Source organism: Cyanistes caeruleus, chromosome 3, assembly GCF_971803275.1.
Source record: "Cyanistes caeruleus chromosome 3, bCyaCae1.hap1.1, whole genome shotgun sequence".
Taxonomy (NCBI): Eukaryota; Metazoa; Chordata; class Aves; order Passeriformes; family Paridae; genus Cyanistes; species Cyanistes caeruleus.
Genome location: NC_141703.1, coordinates 92,959,892 through 92,982,552, shown reverse-complemented (window position 1 = coordinate 92,982,552; position 22,661 = coordinate 92,959,892). Strand labels below are relative to the sequence as shown.

Here is a 22,661-nt window from a genome sequence, read left to right as displayed (position 1 = left end):
GAAAAATGGTCAATACACAGGGCACACAGCCAAAACCTTTGAAAAACTGAGAAAAGACTGACGACACCTGCTTTTGCCAAGGGAATCTGTGGAGTTAGGTGCTCCTACCTGGTAAACTCAAGTTTTTCCTCATGTAAATTCATAGTTTAGGTGCAGACATTAAATCTAACCAGATCTAGGGCTACTGCAAATGTGCCTGCAAAGATTGCAATGTCTCATGATTACCATTTCTCAAGGAGCTCAGATCAGCTGTGCTGAGAAAATGAAATTATGTCCCACTGAAAATATCAATACCAAATTCTTAATCTGAGGTTGCTACTGGAAATCTGCATAATGCACAAGGCAGCAGTGAATTTTGCTCCCAGAACTGGTGATTCTGCCAAGCTAAAAAAGTGAAAGCCATAAAAGCCTGTTTAATTGGGAAAGGAAGACAATGACACTCTTAACATTGACAAGGAGTGGGCTCGTTAGGTTAGAAAAGCATCTCTACAAAACCTCTGCTAATACCTGAACTTCAAGAGGAATGGTATTCTGGTGAGCTGGGTCATGGTTGACACCATGAAGATAAAATTGAGGAGCAACAACAGGACATCAAGTGATTTCTCCACCAACAGAAGGGAGTTTTACAGCTGGGGTTAAAGTGGACAGTTCATGTTCTTGGTCCTGCCAGCAAACCACAAGCCCATATTGCTTTTACTACAAACAGATTTCCCTTCACCATACTGCACTTTTCTTCTTGCTGACTGCTCAGTGTGACCATCCAAAAACACTCCTATTTGTGTTATTTTTCACACACACCACCCTGAAAAAAAATTCAGTATGAAAGTAGAGCAGTTTCCTCCAATACAGTTCAACATCCAAACTAAGCAGCAGTAAAATCGTATTTGTTCAGTGACTGAGGTTTCAAACAGTAAAGTGATTGTTAAAGAGTTATAGACTGAACCATGCACTGGAAAAGACCCCAGAAGAGGTTTCTGGTGACAGCTCTCTCACCTTGACGGTCCTCAAAAACAGGGGGAGAAGGAGGAGTGTATGCACACTTGAAATGGGGGTGATACTTGAATGCAGTCAAGCTTTACGATCGCAGTAGCCAGAATTTGGCAGACGTTGCCTTTGTGAATGAAGTGTGGAGACAGAAAGAAGGGAGCTGGGTACCTGAGCCCAGCCCATGTGTGTGAGAGAGACTCTTCACCTGCAAGCTGGGTGTGCCTGAAGCGGGAGTCAGAGGGAGAGAGAAGCCAGGAGCTCCCTGATGCCAAGTGTGCTCCCGCAGTGCCAAGCTGAGCAATCCGAAGGCACGGGTGCTAAATGTGGTCTTCTCTTTCTGTGCAGACTCTGGCAAACCCTCTACCTTTCTCTATGTCTTTGTTTTCCTGTTTGAATATGAGGTATTCCAATGAAATATAAATATTAATATTTGATTAGCGCTCAGCCACAAAGCTTAGTTCCTTAAAGTCTAGTACAGATCTTTGAAATCCTTTAAAAACTATATAAATATGAATCCTTTTATTTTTATAGCATTACATTAATGACTGTACAGTGGAAATTGATGAATTAAATAATCTCTGTCTATATTTGCTCATACCTTTGTGAAACTGTTACCTTTTCAGCTGCTATTTCTCATGCCTTGTCTCAATCCAGAAATGTCATTTTTGGTAAAGTTTTGCAAAAACCCATTCAGCTGCTTTTGAGTCATCCAAGTATGTATAAAACAGTTTCCAGCTGTTAAGTTTTCCATAAGCCTTTTTTTCTCAAACATGCTTGTATAATTATAACACAGCTTTGTTTTAAAACATCAAACTTGACACGTACATAGTCCTGAAAGAGAAGTAGCAGCACCGACATGCTTGAAACCATTTGGTTTTGAAATAACAAGGTTTTTACCATATTAAAATATCTTTATTTTCCTAAATATTCTTCCAGAAACCGAGCTACACTTTTTTAACTGTAAGCAGGGAATTGTGTAAATGACCAGTGAAAAATGAAAGAAAAAAAAAAAAAGCAAAAGATACTCTTCTTGCAATCTGTGACTCAGCTGTAGCAGGAAGACTAGGGGCAGTTTTAATTACTGCATGTTTGCATTTTGGTATAGAAAGGCATCAAATCAGACTGGAGGTGATTCCTCACTTATATTCTGCCTAGATAAAAATGCACTGACTTGATACCAAGCCGTGCAGAATCAGCCATTTCACAGAATCACAGACTACTGGGTAGGTTGGAAGGGGCCACAATGGGTCACCTCATCCAGCCTCCCTGCTCATGCAGGGTCACCCCAGAGCACATGGCAGGGTTGGGTCTAGATGGGGTTGGAATATCTCCAGTGAGGGAGACACAACCTCTCTGGACAGCCTGTCCCAGTGCTCAGTCACCTGCATAGTAAAGAATTTCTTCCTCATGTTCAGGTGGAACTTCTGTGCCTTCAATTTCTGCCCCATTGCCTCTTGCTCAGCACCACCGAGCAGAGCCTGGCTCCATCCCCTGACACCCTCCCTTCAGATACTGACAGACATTGGTGAGATCCCCTCTCAGTCATCTCTTCTGGAGGCTGAACCAGCCCAGCTCCCTCAGCCTTTCCTAAGAGGGATGCTCCAGCCCCTTAATCATCTTTGTCATTCTCTGCTGCACTGGCTCCAGGACTCCATATCCCTCCTGTACTAAAGAGCCCAGAGATGGACAGAGCACTGCAGATGTGCCTCAGTAGGGCTGAGCAGAGGGGCAGGATCACCTCCCTTAATCTCCTGGCAACTCTCTTCCTGATGCACCCCAGGATCTTATTCTTCCTGGCCACAAGGACACACTGCTGTTGTTTTACATCTTTACAAGATTCCCACTCAGCTGCCTCTTCCCAAGGCTGAACAGGCCCAGCTCACTCAGCCTTTCCACATGAGAGGGATGCTCCAGCCCACTAATCATCTTTCAATCCCACTTCATTTAATCTGGAATATTTCAGGTTCTGATGTCTTAGGGGAGTAAGTGTTGGTTCTGAGAATAATAACGATGGCTGAAACAGAAGCTGTAGTCTGAGGGATTATTGGATTACATGGGTTTCACTCTCAGATCTGTTTTTTCATATGACAATATAAAGGCATATGCAGCTTTTGTGCCTTGCACGAGCTACTGGCCTCAACATGAACTCTTCTGTCAGACTGGAGGAATTTTTTCTAAAGATGAAAAAATAAAGTCAGTGCATGTGTAGGTTTTTATATGGGTCTCAACTGTGATGATTTGTATAGACAAGAAGAGACTCTAGAGTTGTTTCCTATTCAAAGTAAATAGCAGTATCTCCTGCTCCTGCCTTTCCTGGGACATATCCTCCTACCATGCAGGTGTGAGTCCACAGAAGCCACCAATGTCAGTGACACAACAGTGAATCTGAGAAGACAACCTGACTCATCTGGAAGCAAAAGATACAACCCTGGCAAATGTGTGTGTGAGTGCATACACTCTTCCTTACCTTACACTATTTCTGCTTCTACCAGTACACCTATAAATCAATTGTATGTCCACTACTTGGAGAGGTTTCCGGAATGTGTTTCAAACCACATCTAACGCACAAATGGTGCTCAGCAAACAAACGTCACTGGAATACAATTACAGGGAAAAAGCCTCAAGCAGCTCCTCTCTGTTTCCCTGTCCCCTGTCTGTACTGTCTGCCTTGGAAAGCCAAGGGATCACTAAGACACCCTAGAGTAAGCGAGGGGAAGAGGCAAAGTTGCTCTGGGAGCCTTCACTCTAAATTTCCTGAGTTTAGGGAGATTAACATTGCAGTCGTCACATCCATTCGTGTACTTTTTTGTGCATACAGAACATGGTCCAGGCAAGTGTGCTGCTGCTAAAGGAGAAGATATTCTACTGGGTAAATAGGTGTCTGTGCACATTTTGGCTGCTCTAAGTTACATCACTCAGTTCTACTCAATGCTACTGGATTTTGAAACCCACCAGTATAACAATGAAGTGGAAAAAGTCACAGAAAAAGTCCAAACAAACTCCAAGTCACGCTGTATGCTCCAGTATTCTGAGTTTCAGTGCTGAGACAAAAGAAGAAGAGTTTGCCATTTTCTAGTTGTTAATAATCAAGAGATCTGCCAGACACATTCTTTGAGGGCTCTGTCTGTCTAGACCAGGTAGATGCTGAAATACACAAAGAGCTTCACATACAGAGAAAGAAAGAGTGTTCATGGACAATGATGCAGCGTTCTTAATTAAGATTTTCATTACTGATACATACATTAAGGTTTTTCTAATGCAAGTGCCCAAGCACTCTAATGTGCAGGTAGATGTCTCTGATTCTATCTCTAGAAACCCTTTTGCACATCATTGCAAACATTCACCAGCCAAGGCTCAAAATCAGCCCACCTGCCCTTTGCTGTAATGACAATGAAAAATAAAAAATGATGTTTTACTTGTCTGCCAGATGAGAACTTAGTTTTTTGCAGTCAAGAGAATGAATAGGCTTATGCAAGGCTGTGCTACAGTATATTGAAACTGATTCTGATCTCACTTACACCTGTTTGATGTTGATGTAACATCAGGAGCTTCAATAGCATGAGTGCAGCAAATGTTGAAGGAAAAAATAATGGAAAAGACATGCAGGTAAATGGAAAATGGGATGAAACAAAACATGAGTTTGCCAAAGGTAGTTTGTAGTAGACAAACCTGATAACTTTCTTTGATAAGATAACTGATTATCCAGACAAAGGAAATGCAGTAAATTTAATTTATCAGTAGAGCATTTGATACAGTATCACAAGGGAAATTATGAGTTTAGATCAAGATTTGCAAAAGGACTGTAAGGTGGGCAACTGCTTACCTGAAGGGGAGATTGAGAAGTGGTGAAGAAAGAATTATTGGGCAAGGTGAAGGCTATATTTCCACAACTGTTTAGTTAAATAAAATAGCTTTTTCTATCTGGTAAGATTTGGGTGGAACAGCTAACATTTATTTGTAAGGCCCCTTAAGGGGAGGGGGCATAGATTAGGAAAAAGTGGGGGCATGCTTAACAGCTATTAAAGGATCAGTCAATACCAATACGTTGCTCATTAACAATATTTAGTTCTCATCTACCTGTAATGTTCAAGTGTAATTTCTCTGTCTCCATCCTTTGGAATATTCAGAGATGCTACAACTCTCTCAACACTTCACTTGTACAGTTTAATTAAATATCTAATTCAGTTTTGTGCTTTTAAAATATTCTTATTCCCAGAACAGGATGCCCATTCATCTACAAAATCTTGCTGAATGCCTTTGAATGCTGAGCCCTGCTTCCCAAGAAAATGCTGCTGGAACAAGACGTGGAGGAGAAATACCTGGTGATCAGAAGCACTTACAAAAACATTGGTTCTCCCTGAACACACTACATGATTCTGTAAGTCCAGTCAGGCTAGGACTCTTTGTACATTCCTGCAATAGGAAAAACAGGATTGCCCACTAGCAGAGCGGCACAAGCCAGGATGGAAGGTGAAGACATTGCCACAGAAGTCACGGTATCAACGAGAGATTAAATTGCAGGTTCCACAACAAAAGATCTGCCAAACTGTTTTCAACAAGAAAAAACAGGATTTTTGACAATCTTCCCTGAGGCATGTCTCAGTCTGTAGGTATTTGAATGACTAGAATTGCTACCTTTCCATTAAAGATCACTGGAAGAGAAGCTGCATTTAGCCTTCTGTGGCAGAATTTAAGTATTTAGTGTCATGACGGGACCATTTCAAGCTTGCACAGACATTCACACAAGAAATTTGCCCTAAACCCCAAAATGCAAAAAAAAATTAAATGCAAAAATTGAAAAACAGTGTCTGAAAAACTTCATTCTTCAGAGCTGGTTATATGCTGATCACACAGAGTAGTTCTCCTTCACAACCTCCAGTGCATATTGCAGAGCATCCAGAATGTTACACATTATTTTTTTGTCTTTTATGTAGAAGTGGATTTACTGCAAAAATTGAAAAGCAATTAATCTCTTTTCAGACATCCAGGATAAATGAACACGGACAAATATGAAATTTAAATACACACCCAGATCCAAATGCTGCAACTGATCCTTACTTTGGTGATTGGGTGAGGCACGAATACTTCTAAATTGCATGCTATTTGAAGTTGGGATTTCAATTTTGTCCTTGAAAATTCAAGCTGTTTAGAGTATGCTCAAGAAGCTAAAACATTAGCAAACATCATTCAGAAAACTGATACTGCTATTCTATTAAACTTAAAACTCAGTATGGTGGAATGAGAGAGAGAGAGAGCAAGATCTATTCAGATCTAAAAGCATTTGCTTTCGGTGGTGTGCAAAAATCTAATATTTTGGGCATGCAAACACATGAAATGAAAATATTAGCTGGGGGGCTGAATTTGTGAAGCATATGCAGCACGATATTATCCAAAATGATGGAAAGCTTCAGCAGTGAACAAGAACTTCAGAGGAAAGACTCATTATTTCTCAATATACTGTGATCTTTTATGTCTGAGTTCCCATTCCCATCAAAAGGCAATACAGCCTTCAGGAGCACTGCCTGAAGACTACTCACGTGTGTTTTGACATATGCACCTGTGTAATGGCACACAGACGAGATACATGGCAGATGATTTGTTTCTTTTTTAAGTGGGAGTGGTGGAGAGGAGAAGGAGATGGAGGAAATCCTCTTACAAGCTCATTTTCCATTATGGTGTCTCACACAGAGGACATTCAGCATGAACATGGGCATGTGGGCAGGGATTTGGACCTCCCTGAGTATTCATGTCTTGGTGCCAGCTTCAAAAGACCTATCTACGATGTCTTGATGAAAAGGTGACTTTTGGGAAACATCCTATTTCTGGATATTGTGTTTTATAACAACCACTCCTCCAACACAAAATGTTCTTGGTACCATTTTTACCCTGTATCTGGTGAATATATTTGATGGAGGCAGATACACAACATGATACTAAAGCAGGATGCACCAACGAGGATTTCTGCACTAGGAGAAGGACTCACAATAAAGCTCAGAAAAGAAAAAGACATTTGGTGATACAGCTGTAGAGCAATGTGCTTGGCAAAGCTGGAAGATAATTTACCATAACTACAAAGGGAATATTCTGAAAAACTCTGCCACACTCTAGTTGTTACCATTTTGAACAGTGATTTTGACCTAACAAACTGGTCTGTCTTAATATTTTGATGGTTGGCATTCAAACTGCTGTAGGAAATGCTGCTACTGCTTTGGAAAGGTGGTCTTTTCCATCCAAATATATTAAATTATGCCAGTGTGGGGTAAAAGTGCATTGAACAACTCCATTTTCTCTCTGTCTCCTTCTTTTTTCTAGTTAAACCTAAAATATTATGCTCTTACAACTGTCTAGTTAAAGTAATTTTTTTTCTTCTGTTGTACTCTGTAATATTTCAAAAAAAACTAACACTCAATACATTATATTACACTAAGTAAAGGAAAAATAACTCAGAACAAAGAGATTGCTAGTATGCATAATGGCAGAAAGGTGTGACATTTTCAGCTGTCATGCTGGCCAATCTTGAGTTCAATCTCATCCAGCACCAGTGGATATATTGTAGGTATTGCAATTAGAAGGCAGGTTGCACACACGCCTCTATTGTAATCCACACATCAACTTCACAGCTACGTGCAGCCTTTATTACTTGCTAAACAATTTGAATGTCAACACTTAAACTAATGCTTGAATGAAAAACTGGGTCCAAATTTTCCCCCTTTTTGTAAATCTGGCTACGTCTTGAATTTTCTGGATATCTGGTCTGTATTTATGTCAGACGCTTTAAAACAAACCTGTGAACTTTGACAGGTTTGTTTTAAATAATGAGGGTTTTTTTTCCATGCAAGCCCATTTGTTAAGTTTATTTGATATTTTATTTGTTTATTTGATGGCTACATCTTCAGATAAAGAATAAATCTTAAAATTGTGGCATTGCTCAAGAACATTCTTCCCAAGGTGTACTCTCAGTTATACGGTTTCATTTCTATGAATACATCAGAGTAGAATTTCAGCCTGGCTGCCATTTTAAGGCTGTTTCACCATTTCTCTCATTTGCCTCTACCCATGTTGTTTTCTTTTTTGGAACATTCCCTTCCTTCAGGAGACACATAATAGCTGAGAAAAGACTATTCCTTTCCTGTCTCAGATTGCCGTTGAGGTGACCATTCCCTTCCTAAACCTCCTTATTTTCAAAAGCAGATCAACTGATTCTTCTGGATAATTTTAATGCCTATTTATTACATTAATTATGATAATTCTTGAAAAATGCTAGCTCTTGAAAGCTGTTGTAAACATAAGGCTTATTACATGTAGACTTTTTTGGCATTTTGCAAATGTTCATTTCTGATTCATGAATAAGCTTGACCTGGAGGTTATTATCCTCTTCTCAAGTAAGGGAGAGCTTCTTAAGAAACCTGAGAAAAGATGCCTCCTCCCTGTTCCTGATGTAGCAATCACTGCTGTTGCTCCTCATCTGCACAACAACACTAAGCACAGAACCAGAAAGGGATTCAGAGGGGGCCAGTTCGTTGTTATTCCATGATAATGGTTCAGAGCAGCAACAGATGACAGTTTGGTGGTGAACAAGTACCAAAGCGGGGACACCTACATAGATATCAAAGACTATTTGGGCATCATCACGTCTGACAAAGTCAGTAAGGATTCTCAGAAACTGGCTACTGGCAGGCTGGAATACTGCTGGGTGTCTTTTGACATACAAATCACTGGCCATATGATGGATGGTTCTCATAACTATGATGAGATCAGTAAGATGCCTCTCAGCTTCCCTTAGGTCATCATTACTTGACCAAATACATCTTCATGAAGCCGAGGAATAAACGGCACCTTTTGCACTTTTTTCCTTCTTTTTCTTTTTCTTTTTTTTTTTTTCTTTTATTTTTTTCTTTCCTTTTTTAAAACTAGGATGTCAAGTAACAAGAATTAGAATCAGTGCTCAGGAATGATGCTGGAGCTCAGTACAACCTGGTCACATCAGAAATCTATTTAAACAAGACAGACAGATATCCATGGAATTAGGTTAACATGTCCTGTGACTTCCTTGTATCTGGATGACTTTGGTGCACTTCTGATTTGCACTTACCAACACCAACAGCAGATAACTTTTCAATGTTTTATGGGTTCCATCTGAACAGGTAGTTCTCTGGAAGTTAGGGAAGTGTCCTGCTATAACTATTTATCCTAGTGTAGCTATCTCTCCGTCTGTAAAGCACCTTAGTAATGTCGATACTGCTACAGAAGACCTCTTCCATGAAAAGAATGATTTTGACAAAGAACCTGTGTCTCTCAAAGTCCTGAGCACATTCCAGGGGAGCAGAGATTAACTGTATTCCTCTTAAGTGGGAATATAGTTTGGGGCAGAGATCTATGAAATCCTTCCACCTCCAAAACCCGTATGCCATATAATTAGGTAGACAAGTGTGTAACATCTGGGAGAAGGATGAAGACTGATTCATCGGGAAGTTGTGGGAAGGGATATGAAAAGAGAGCCCAGTGCCGGACACTGAGATAGAGGGCAGAACAAATCAGTTATCTAGATCAGAAACATGCTTGTCAGGTACCATTAACAGCTTCTAGTGCAAAAATGTCCCATTTACACTTTTTCTGTTACCAAAAAGAACCAAGACTATCTATGGCCTGAAGGACCTGCCTTCCACAGAGAAAGGGAAGAGCCAGTACAGAACAAGACATGCCTGAAATATAGTAGGGCTCCTATGGAGCTTGCTCATTTAGGAATGGAGGAGCACCAAGAAGCCCTTCTCAGTTGTGGAATAAGCCTGACTTAAAGAAGCAAGAGAATATGTGATTCTAATCCTACATGTCAAGAAACAAATGCAGACAGATGGAAAACAACAAATGCATGGGCACACAGCAAAGCACTGTCGAAGAGGGATGTCAGCTTCAGGTTTCCACATACCATATCATGAAGCCAGCTTGCTGTTTCCACCTAACTGCCTTGCCCTGCAGAGGTAGAACAATGCTAAACTGGTGCCTCTGTGCAAATGTTGAAGGCACATGGTGTCTGCCAGAGACATAAATGGTTTTGCCACTGCTGTGGGAAGCGTTAACAGAAGCGGTGTTAACGCTTCCCGTCCCTGAGTATCATTAATGCTTTTTATTGATATTATGAACTTCTGCAACAAAAGTAATAGGATTTGTCAGGGGCTGTTACAAACTGCTCCTGCTGGATAAATACATAATACATGATGGCAAAGGTCCGATGGGCCTTTAATCAATTGCCTTTCTGAGTCAAATAAATGTCACGTTAGACATAAGCCATGTTGCATTCTGTGGGCGCCTCTGCTCCCCTCATCTCGCAGGCCTGACACCGCCACAGGCAGCTATGGACATGCATAGGCTCCTACTTATTTGTAACAAATATATCAGAGCAAAACTGGAGCAGCATGTTGTAAATTACAGATTTGGGACACCTTATAAAGAAAGGCAAAGGAGAAGGGAAAGAAATATGGGGACACCATAGGCATAATAGGTCAACTCAAATACGTCTTTTCCTTGGGAGCTAGCATTGTCATACCACCTTTTGCAGCCACTGCAGCAAATCTCATCTTTTTGCCCACAGGGTGGGGAAGAAGGCACAGTGCCATTTCCTTCTGTGCTGCAAAAGTAGTGGGTCAATTTAAATGTTAAAGCCACATATTTCAGGTCTAGTATTGGGAAATGAAAGCTCTTTTGTGGTTTCAGCAAGCACCTTGAAAAAATTACTGATGCCCATTTGCACTTTTGCATCCCTTTAAAGAAATTCCAACAATCAAAACACAACTTGAACATAAATTTACAGATTTGCTGGTTTAGTTCCTCTCCCTAATTCCTCTCCTAATAAGAAAGAGCTATTTCTCTTACTGTGATGTTTTTTTTTAAGTTCCAGGCAGCACTTAAACAGTCATCTACTTTTCTCTCTGAACAGGTAGGAAACATGAATTTAAATTGCAAAGTGGAGATCTGAAGTAACACAAAGTCCAGGTATATTTGGACATGGAGTTCTAAACCTAAATTTAAAAGCCCTCATTATTTTTGGCATTCGCTAAGTAGCTTCAGCTTGGACATCCCAAAACAGTGGCTTAAAATGCTGGTGGACATTTGGAAAACTTTGGTCTGTCTTTACTTAACTATAGTAAATATTATGAAGTGGTAGTGCTATATTTCCCTTTATATTTCAACAAGAAGAGTCATTGTTTCGAAAGTGCAGATTTCACTGCCAATATGTATGAAGGAATCCCAGAAAAATGTGAGTTTTTGTTCCAAATGCGCAAAACTGTCGTGTGTCAGAACCTGACAAAATTAAAACTCAAATGATAACAAACAAACACTCCCAAAGGCTCCATCCCTTATTCCCCCCACAAAAAGAACAAAACTTAAACCATGAAAAAAATTAATTCTTCCTGTTCTGGGTCTTGAAAACACAATTATCTGGATAAACATAGTGTTTTCTTCAGTTAAAAAGGTCAGCGAATCACCAACCTACAAAGCAGCAACCAAACTCAAATGAATGTGACTAGGTGAGAAAAGAATCCTGCTTAACACCTTCCAAAGAAATTGCTGACAGATTTTTAATCCTGATACTACTGAATGTCAATGAGAATACAGCACATTTAATCTACTCAGATAAGAAGAGCAGCTCAGAGAGCAGCCAGGGCTGGGTAAGGAAGGGTCCCACACCACAGGGTCAAACTTCAGCATGGACAGGTTGCAATGCTAGTTGACTGTTTTCTGCACTTGCTTTGCACTTGCACAGCATGGAATACTTTGTATTTCATCCTGAACTAGCACACAACAGCATAATGTCCATCAGAACATGCATACCCCCACATACAAACAGAAATCTTCCATATTGTTATCCAGAAATGCACATATAAATTCCAGATCAATCAATCAATCATACAATGTCACTGAACTAAAATCTGAGTCCCATAAAGTGACACTACTAGTGAAACCTTGGACTGCATTAGAATAAAAACTCAGTATTGAGTCCTGTGGCCATGGGAAGCAACAGAGGCCCCAGGCTGACTTTGATGGAACTCGAAGAAAAGGCACAACTTATATCAATGAAAAGTAAAAAAATGTTATAAATACTCACACAAGAGACACGGAAAGGTTCCTCCAGAGAAAGGCCACAAACTGATTGTGAGTGATCTGAGGAGAAAAGAGAGAAAGGAAAAAGGAAATAAAATTGTTAATGAACACACTAAATGATACTAATGTAATAATATAAAACAGGGATCAAGGAGACTTGCAGATGGTGGCAATTCCCACAGGAGAGGGAAAAAAAAAAAACCCTTTTAAACTCACAAACAACATAAATCTTGGAAGATTTGGAACTACCTGACCCCAGAACTATGTAGCTGAGAAAACTGGTAGTGGCTGAGAAGCTTTTCAGTCCTGGGATCATTCCAGGCCAGCAGAGACTAAATATCCTCTGGTGGCTGTTCAACAGGCTCCGTGAAATAGGCTTGTGGCTCCTATGGACAAATGCTCTTATCACAAGAACACTGCCAGATTTGAACGGCATCCTTCTTAGCAGTCATGCCAGATGATACAGGACTCTGAAACAGAACTCGCCTTCTTCATCCTGACCTTCACAGAAGAGGGGTTAGGCTTATTATTAGGGCTGAGAATGCTTACATTACAGCTGATAGCTGCACAGAAAAATTGTGTTGTCTTAGTTCCTTCTGTCAACACAGTATCTTTTGTACTTGATTGATTTGTTACCCTGAGACCCCTAAGAAAAAAATGACTGCATGAAAGTGGAATGGCTAAAGGTTTGCAAACTTCTGGTAGACTGCAGGTCTACTATGGTGATTGTAAGCTTTATTGCCAACATATTTATTTCCATATTTATTTCCAAAACATAATAACCTGGGATGAAGCAATAAACAAAATTAATCAAAGCCTGATGCTCTGAATTGTAACAAGAAGACACACTCCTGTTGGACACAGAAAACAAAGGCAGATGCTCCCCAAATGTTCAAAGCTACAAATCAGTCCTGTCTCCCCTTCCCTTTGCCAAGCTGAAAAAAATTTGGGTAGTCAGGCCAGACAGTGCTCTCCAGAAGATTGTTATCAGGGGAGCAGGAGCACAGCACAAAACGACCATGGGATCCATGTGGCATACTTCAGTACTTAAGACATGGCCCTCAACTTCTGCTTCCTGTCTAGTTACGGGGTGAGATTAGCTCTGTCATTCCTCAAAGCAATTAAAAAAACTCACAGAAATATAAACCTGAGTTAAGAGAGTGAAGGGAAAGAGAGGAGCTGTCACAGGAGAGAGAGAGAGAGAGAGAGAGAGAGGGGGAAGGCAGGCAGAAAAATCTGTTCAGAGTTGTAGCTACTATTTGTGGGAATTATGGTCCTGGTAGAGGAGAGTGTGAGAGAAAGCATGTGTACAAATCCAGTGCTTGGTTTGCAAGGGAGGTGGAGGAAATACAGCAGAGACAATCCTGAAAACTGTCAGGGCAGGAAACAAGATGCTAACAGCATCTTTTGGACAGGTCACCCACAGAGGCCCTTTTAACAGCAAATTTCTCTTTAAAGGAGCTGACTGCTCCCACATGTAAGGGAGATTTGCATGAGACAGAAGACAGGATGGATTCTGCCCAGACTGAAAAGCTGAAATGACATAAAATGAAAGGAAGGGCAAGATCAAGCTGGTGGAGACAAGGTCACTATCTTGCTTTCAAGAATCCATTATTCTAATGAACTGTAACAGGGAAATTCTCCTGGTGGAGAAAAATCTCCTTTCCTAAGCGTGTAACCCTTATTTTCCTATTACATTTCTCCTGAAGACTTAACCACGGAAGTCTATGGACTCATCTGTAATAGATGACAGTGAAGCACTGTTAGGGGCTGGTAGCTGAGTAGTATTTCTTTCAGAGTTTTGGGCAGATGGGACAGTGAGCTGCAAACCAGGGAAGAACCTGTGACAAGGGGTCTGAGCCAAAGAATATGCCTTGGAGTCCCAGAGTTGAAAAAAAAAAAAAAGGAAATAAAAAGTGAAAAAAAAAGTGAAAAAAAAGTAAAAAAAAAAGTGGAAGGCATCCAGTTTGGGGAAAAGAAAACAAAACACAGAATGGAAAATTTTAGGCTGAGGTTAGAGTTTGGCTCTGTTAAAAGCAACATAAAACAAGGTCTCTTAAGGGAAAGCATAAAGCAATTTTGACAACACATATGCCAAAGAATTCTACAAATTATGGCCTGAGATTCTGAAGGTGCTGACTAATGACTTACACCAACATTACCAACAAATTTGCTCTAAGAAGTGTACAAGATTGTCCTGTCTAATTAAAACTGTATGGTGATTATAGACAGGCACAATATACTAGAAGCTGCAAACTAGAATCTGGCAAAATCACCAGAACTGAAACACCGTGCTTTTTAAAATTATTGCAATTGGTCTGGACACTTGATTACCAGTTTTGTTCAAAAGAAAATATATGAAAACAAAACTTTCCCTGTAAAGTTCTGGAAAAACAAGATGTGTCTGAGGAAGCTATGATTCATTCCAGGTTAGATAACTACAGAACACGTATGCGGGAGAGAAATGGGCCAAATCCTGTTCTCACTGCCCTGTGCAATCATGCTGACTTAATTGAAACCATGAGCAGAACCCAAACCATTAAAATGCTGGGGTGAAACTTCTTATCATATGGCACTGTTGGTCACTAGAGACATTTAACCTAATTACATTAGATTAACACAGTAGATTTCTTCAAGATATATTATTATATAACAACATAAGAAAATGAAGTTGAAGCAAGCTGGCCAGTTTCCCCATGTCTCTATGTTATAAACAGAATAATTACTTGTCTCTTTATGTCACTTGTTTTCAACCCCCCATTGCTCTATTTGGGGGAATGGACAAATGGAATCCACTGATCCTTTTCTTTATATTGAATTCCTAGTGTTAATGAATCATTATTATTTGGAAGATGTTTTGGCCACTGAACAGAATAGCCAAGGGCTAATCTCAAACCTATCCTTCCTTCATTGTGATCAGATTTTTTTCCTTTTCTCTTTCTTTGCTACATAAATAAATTACATTTAAGTCACAAAGACACAGAGTAAGGTCTACATGTTAAGGCTATTTAGAAATCTAGTCCCCCAAGTTTAATGAGAATAAGGTTTCTAAACACTGAAGAATTTCTATTTATGGGAAGTTAAGACAGTGAAAACCAGTGGTATGAGTTACATTATATAAGCAGATATTAGATTTATGATGCTAACTACAGTTTTCAAAAGTGACTAAGACACTCATGTTGAAGTCCATTGGAAGTCAGTAAAATTTTGGCTGTAAACAAGCTGAAACCTTTGTTAGCTTAAACATTACTTCCTTCCAGCAACACTGACATCTTAGGTGCCAAAGTAATTTCTGCAATTGATGTTCAGTTGCTTCTTACAGTTTATTTGCTAAGTGGCTTGAGTTAACCTGCTTCAAGTGCCTTCTTGAAAATTGGGACAGCGATTCTGCTCCATTTTTGCAAAGTGATTTAGGATCTCTCTGATGTAATGCACTACACCAAGGTGAGCAATGCCAGTCCTTTAGCCACAGACTGGGAAGAAGCAGGCTTGAAGGACTGACAACAAATTTAGATAACCCTAAAATGACTGTTCTTGCCTCAAAGCATTTTCACCCTTTACTGATATGGAACCAGGGATGGGCACAGCTTTATCATGCGTAATATACTTGGTGAATTGGATCTAAGATCCAGAGTTTTTCCTCTCCTCCCCTTCTGGGTGCACTACATCTGCTCAGTATGAAAACTAAAATTTAATCCCAGTGGAAGATAAAAAATATCATTTACTAGAGAATTCCTCAGTTCAGAGGAGGCCAAATGGAGGCAGTGCCATGCTGGGGGGAAAGAGCAGACTGGGCTGAGATTCAGCAGAGCCCTTTAAATGATCTGAGGGGGTAAAGAGACTGTGCTGCATCTCTGACACAGCAGAGACAGATTACAGCAATATTAAATTGAGGATTTTAGTGGATATAATTGTTGTTTTTATATATTAATGAATAACAATAATACGTGATTCTGAACTGAATACCAGGTTTGACATTTAATCTGAGTGCTTATACCATCCATAAATGTTCATAAACGTCACACGACCCCTACCCTTTGATTGAATTACAATCTAGTATGCAATTTAGGAAACATGGATTAATCTACATAGATTTATATTTCTGCAGGTTACACAGTTATCTGCTGATTTATACCCTTTTCCCCTAAGTGTCCTTTCCATCGAGAATCCAGGAACATACATGCAAATCTTTAATAGGAGAGCAGCTCAAAATCTGGTGACTAGCAGCAGATGGAAATTTGGTTCAGTGAAATCTATACTAATTATCATCTGCTTTTTGAAGTCACCTCTGCTAATGGCCAGCAAAATCTTAGTTCCTGTGATATCTTCTATTACCTTCACATTACTTGTTACTACAGCCAGCAATCACCTAACATGTTTCTTGGCAATGCTGTGCAATTAAATCGCCTTTCAATCAGCTTGCTGAGGAATCCAGAGATGGAAACTGCTTTAATATTAGGAGTTAATTACAAGAATGAGGAGGAAGGCAGTCAAATGTTATGTTAGCACACCAGAAATATGACAACACCTTAGCCACAGATGTCACACGTGAGGTAAGGGGCCACATCAGGAAAAACAATGTGGCAACGTACAGAGGAAAATGACCTTCAAGTTCTCCCTTTTTTTTTTTTAATATTTTTTTTCTCCCTGTGGTCATGCTACTTGAAGTGACCACCTCCTTTAGCAGTCAAAATATCTGGAATTTCAGTGACCTGTATTAACAGGCTTCACTGCACAATGGTGTCTGCTTGGGACTGATAATGACACCCACTCAAGCAGTGTGTCACAGCACAGACATGGTCCAAAAGGCACATCAGAGAAAAAGCAGTTCAGCAGATCCTGACCCAGCACAGGCCAAATCCTGCTCCTTTTGAAATCCAGCAAGTCTTTGCAAAGGGCTAACAGGGCACATTCCTTTCCTTCCTCTGCATCTTCACCTCTCTGTCCTACCAGAAGAGGAAGCTCCTCAGCCCAGCCCTTGTCCTCATGGACTCCTTCATTCACACAAGACTGAGGAAAAGGGCTGGCTACTCTGTCTAATAAGACAAGAAATGAACATCACTCAGTTGAGCTAGTGCTTGGAAAGGGATGAACCAAGGAGATGGTTTTACATCAGACAGCTTGTTGCAGGGAGGGAGAAAGATCCTATGGGAGAGAGCACTGCAAATACAGCTTGAGAGCCAGTTATATGGCCATGTATAAACCCTTAGTCTGCAATGCTGGAGAATCAAAATAAAATGATCTTTAGGAAGAAATGATCTTTAGGAAAGAACAAGAAGTTCTTCTGTGTACATTAGAATTAACACGTCTGTACGTGTTGCCGCACGTATATGTATTTTCATTATGTATTATGAAAGAATTCTTAAAAAAATCTACTTAACTACAGCTGCATATGCTCTTTTAAATGAAACAAACAGCCAAACTGTGGTTCTGTAAAGACCGCAGTGATGACTTGACAACAATTTTGAATCAAAACTTATTGATAATTTCCATCACACATTTTCCAAAGACACAGTTTGTTTAGAAGATATAGTCCACCAAAGATAATAGAAAAGGTAACTGACTGTTTCCTCTCTCAAATTTGTCTTAATTTAAGTCTACCTTAACACATACTGTAAAGGAACTATGACACAGCTCAAGCTTGCATTTTCTTTCGCTAATGTATTTAATGTCAACAGTGTATTTAATATCATTGTTAAATTTGGGCCGTTAAGTGAAGTAAAAGGAGACTTCTAAATTTTCTCTTGTAATTAAAACTGGTTAAAATTTTATGTCTGTCTTTTTCATATAGAGAAATATGTACTGGGAAAAGTAGACTTTAAATGAGCATTACACATTCACACACACAAAAATGCTTTTATAAACCAGAAAACTTCACAGACCCACAACTAGAAAACACGAATCTTGATGGAATAGATTTTTCAGCACACTCTGCTTGCCAGGAAGGCTGGATAATATGTTTTGATAAAACAAAAGAAATTAATCTAATCGAAATTTGGACTTTCATGTATATGTAAGCTAATTCAAAAAGACATCAAGCTGACTCATTCCACAGGTAACTCAGCCCAAAATAAGTTCTAACAGCTGTTCTCAGTGAAAACAATGAGACTGATGAAATAAGAACAGTAATCTCTTGCATCTGTAAACTGAACTCTAATTAACAACCATTGGAGGTCTCTTGCTCCCTAAGAAGAACTTCAGTCAAGGAAAGTCTCTATACAAAGCATCTTGGCGGAAAACAAATTTAAAAGAAGAGCAGGAGAGTTCTCTGGAAGTAACAACACATTACAGCTTCAGCAGCAGTTGCTTTAAGGGGCTCAGGGTGAGGGCAACACTAGCAAAAAGTGAGGAAAAAGAAAGGTTAAATATATTCTTGTTTTATAATGTAAATATCGCATTTTGAGCATGCATCTTGACTTAAACAATGGCCTGGAATAGTACTATTTTTATCTTTCTGTGACTCTAACCACTGACTACATCTTTGAGGGATTTGTTATGATAAGTGAAACCAGGGCGTTTTGTTGGCATTTTGTTCAGACAGCGCAGCCTCCAGCTCAGCCCCCAGGCTGCCCAGCACCACCTCCCAGAGCCCCAACACTGCCCTGCTCCTGCTGCCCAGCACCACCCTGGACAAGGAGGTCACTGCTAGGGGACTAATTCTGGGAACAGAATACCTGTGAAGGGGTAGCCACTGCCAAAATAACTTCTGGTACCCACCTGTGACTGCCTAAGGGGGCTGTGCTGTAGGCCACCTTCACAGCTCTGGTGGCAGCTGCTGCCTGCTCCTGTCTGTGATCTTTCCCAGAATCCTGATCCCCTTCTCCCTCACTGTGTGGCTGTGTGTGCGCCCATCAAGAGACCATGGAGCAAAGATGGCATTGGAAAAATAATGGTTGTGTTGAGACTGGGTTGTTTCCACCCAGCACACAGCCTGCTCCTTGCTCACTCTTGCAAAAGAGAGGAAAGAGAAGTTGGTGGTGGACCAGATGAGTTCTCTTTATGGTCCAGAAGCACTTCCATTTTATAAAATATTTTATTTTGGTTTCTCTTGGCACTTAGAACTCAGTTTTGAAACCTGAAACAGAAGAAAACAGAAAACGTATCTACCAAATTATACAGGGATGTATATCTAAAGGTTCTGGCTACCTTTCAAGATCAGACCTTCAAAATTATGTCTTGGCTCTGATTATACCTGTAGGTGAATTTTCTGTTCTGAGGGAGTGTGGTTGAAGTGGCAGCTCGGAAGTTGGATCTGTTGTGTTACACCACAGCCACATCAAGTCATATTTTCCTTATTGCAAGGTGGATAAGCAGTGAAGCATCTTTGCTTTCCTGCTTGGAAGTTTGCAGTCCTAGTGCATGGTCCCCACTCCCTACACCCTCTCAAGTACATGTCCTGAATTCTGCAGTTCCAAAACTGGACTGTACAGCATGAGAGAATACAATCAAATAATACTAAATTATTTAGGCAGATGACACTTGAGTAACCAAAATGTTAAACTGAGAAAGTAAGGTACTAGGAACTAAATGCATCTTTATTAATAATAGCAATTAGCGAAGTTACTATTAATAAGGAGATAATTGCTATAAAATCTAGTGATACATACAAATAGGCTACTAATGTGAGGAAGTGACCCTGAAAAATGAGTTTAAGTTACTGGTTGGGAGCTTTCTATTGTTAATGATTATTTGCTTTCTGGGTATTAATGTTCCTCCATCATGAACTGATAAATCCAGTGGTGTTGTGATCACTTCTCTAAATGGTGTCTTTGGATCATATGTGGTCCCAAGAGCCATGACACTGTACGTAATTTATTTCCACAGTGAGACGTGCTGACTCTCCATAATATTTCTTTCATTTTAACATCTGACTAACATTCAATTTGGGACATAAGTACTCTGAGATATCACTTTCCCCTGATGGCACTGCAGAGCAGAACTAAAGGGCACTGGCTGAGTGTACAAGTACTGCAATATCTGGAGAACAGGTTGGGCTGGAGTGGGGATCACTGCTAAGCCTGAGCTGCAAGGGGACTGGAGGGCTGTGCAGGGATGTGGGGGTCTGCATCATCCATGGCTGGTGGGGCACCAAGGGAATGACCCGAGTTCTGGCAAGCCCCAGGCTGGGGTTACACTGAACTTCAAAAATCCAGCTTGCTCTCTTTGGTGAGAGCTGCATGGCTTAAGACTTGACTATGAGGGCGTTTGTTAAATCAGGAGCAAAGTGGCAGCAAGATCATTATGGGAAAGCGTGAGTATCTCAGATCCATTGCCACAATTATTTAAAGAAACTGTCAGGATGTTTTCTTGACCACCTATCCATAAAGAAATCACAACCTGACTCTATGAAGACCTATAGGAATATCTTAACCTGACAGATACCATAGACAAGAGCAGCAAATCCTTGAAAGATAAGAGACCGTATGGCTTGTGCTCAATTTTTAAAAATCTGTACTGCTTCGAACATGAGCTGTGTTCTTGGGAGAGTACACAACATTTGGAACAAGACTAAAAGCATTACAGAAAGATTTCACTTGCCTTTAAGCCCCTGCAGACACACTGAAGTCACCAGGGTCATGCAGCTGTATCTTTGTATGCAGTGCTAAGCCCCAGGCATCTACAAAGACAGGTTAAGTATGTGTTTCTTCCAAGTTTTCCAGAAGGAGAACCAACTGTTTTTTCCTACAAGGACATCATCAATACTTTGGAATTTATCTTTCACCTGTTTCCCCTCACTTTATGCCTACTAAAATAAATCAAACTACCTTACAAAGCTCCACTAAAATGGCTGCTGGGAACAATACTCTCCATTTCATATTTGGTAGGAGAGCAGCGTCTTCTGCAGCATGCTGTTACTTCTGTGATGTGTGCCCTGGAAACAGTTTCACAGCAAACAAACTTTTCACTGCTCTTTTATATGGGGATGAGTGGCTGAAGTGTCAAGAATGCAGTCTCTTACCACAGAATCTGATCCCTCTTATCATCAAACACGACGTTGTTTTATAGGAACCTGTTCCTAATTCTAAGTTTTACTACCAATATATTCAAACCATCTCCCTTCTTGAAACCTTGTGATATCAGTTAAACTTTGATATGCCTCCCTCCCTGACCCTCACCATCAAGGTGATGCTGCAGGGAGTTTAAGCTGTGCAACAGCAGAGCAGCTTAGATGGAATTTTTCACCAGCTCTTCTATCTTAACTGGAGTATCCATTTGATAATATAGACAGAGGAAGAGACAGGGTAACTGATTCAATCAAATTATTGCAAGATGTAATTGAAGGGAAAAGTCAGACATAATACAAAAGAAGTCACACTGCAAGTACCTAGCACTTTCTCTAGTAGGACTTAGCTTAGAAGTGACATTCTTGTTCCAGTCCTGAACTTCCTCTCCTGATCAACCAAAACATATCTGGCTATCTCAGCCAGGTAATTTCATTTGCTGACCCAGTCAACAAGAAAGAATAATACATAAAACTGAATTGTGGGATATGTTTTGTGAAACTGAATTATTTCTCAGCTTTTCCAAGCTTCCCCATTTTTCCTAACACACTACAGCTTATCCATATCTATGTGACTTATGACTAATGTGACTTAAGGTTGTGGAGTTCAATAATCTCGGGACCTTTATTTGTAAAAAATTCCCAAACAAACCCCAATGAGTGGAGCATCACCTTTTGCTTTATAGGGGCGATTCTCCTTATTCATAATTTATGGAATGAAAAAAGGAAAGAAGGGAAAGCTAAACTGATCTTGAAGCTGATCAATACTAAGGCAGAACTATGAAATGAAATCACATCTTTTGATGCTCAGTTTACAACCACATCAAATGAGAAGAAAAATATTCACTGAAACCTGAAAAGACACCTGCATGCTTCTTTCTGTGAAGAAAATCCCTATGACAGCTGAAGCCCAAGCCAAACAGCAAGATTTTACAAAGTCTCTTAATGGTGAGACATAGTTTAAACTACTTATCAGCTTTCCTGCAAAGCTAAGTGTCCATTTCAAAAAAATGAAACCAAACCCAAACAACTCCAAGAACTCATCCAAACTCAGTTTACAGTTCACTGCATCCATTCAGTCCAGAAATGTAAACCCCTCTGTAAGAGCTGGATTTGACTGTAATCATTATACCATTTTCCCAGTTATCTAAAAATGCAACAGCTTACCATGACTACACAGAGGTTTACAGGTGAGCCAGTTTAAGAATGTAAGTACAATGAACTGGCTTCCTGTAGATGGACCCTACCTCATAAGTGACTGCAGAGTTATAGTCAGGGCTAGTTTGGGAGATGTGTTGGTGAGGGAGGAAAGGCTTGGATCCAATGGATACTGTATAGCATGTGAGCAATGCTACCTTTATTTTGAAACCCATTATTTTCATATGAATGTGCATCAGAGAGATAAACTATGCCAATTTCTCCATAGCTGACTTGTTACAGGATATTGTTTGAGTCTCCACTAATGACTCCTTGAGGTTGGATATTACTGTGATTAGGAGCTGGGAGGATAGAGGTCTGAGACCTTTCAAAGGAAACATTTTGTTCAGAACTGTTACATGAAAATAAAGTCAGC

At 40.1% G+C, this 22,661-nt stretch overlaps 1 protein-coding gene across 48 annotated transcripts in view; it reads right to left on the bottom strand.

Moving 5' to 3' along the window:
- The window catches only part of ZBTB20 (zinc finger and BTB domain containing 20), a 473,003-nt gene that overhangs the window by 103,235 nt on the left and 347,107 nt on the right, over positions 1–22,661 (bottom strand). For all 48 annotated transcript variants that reach the window (XM_086882894.1, XM_086882871.1, XM_086882906.1 and 45 more), the window contains one exon: positions 12,092–12,147. The gene's annotated coding sequence lies outside the window, so the exon portion shown is untranslated. The remainder of the gene's footprint in view (positions 1–12,091; positions 12,148–22,661) is intronic.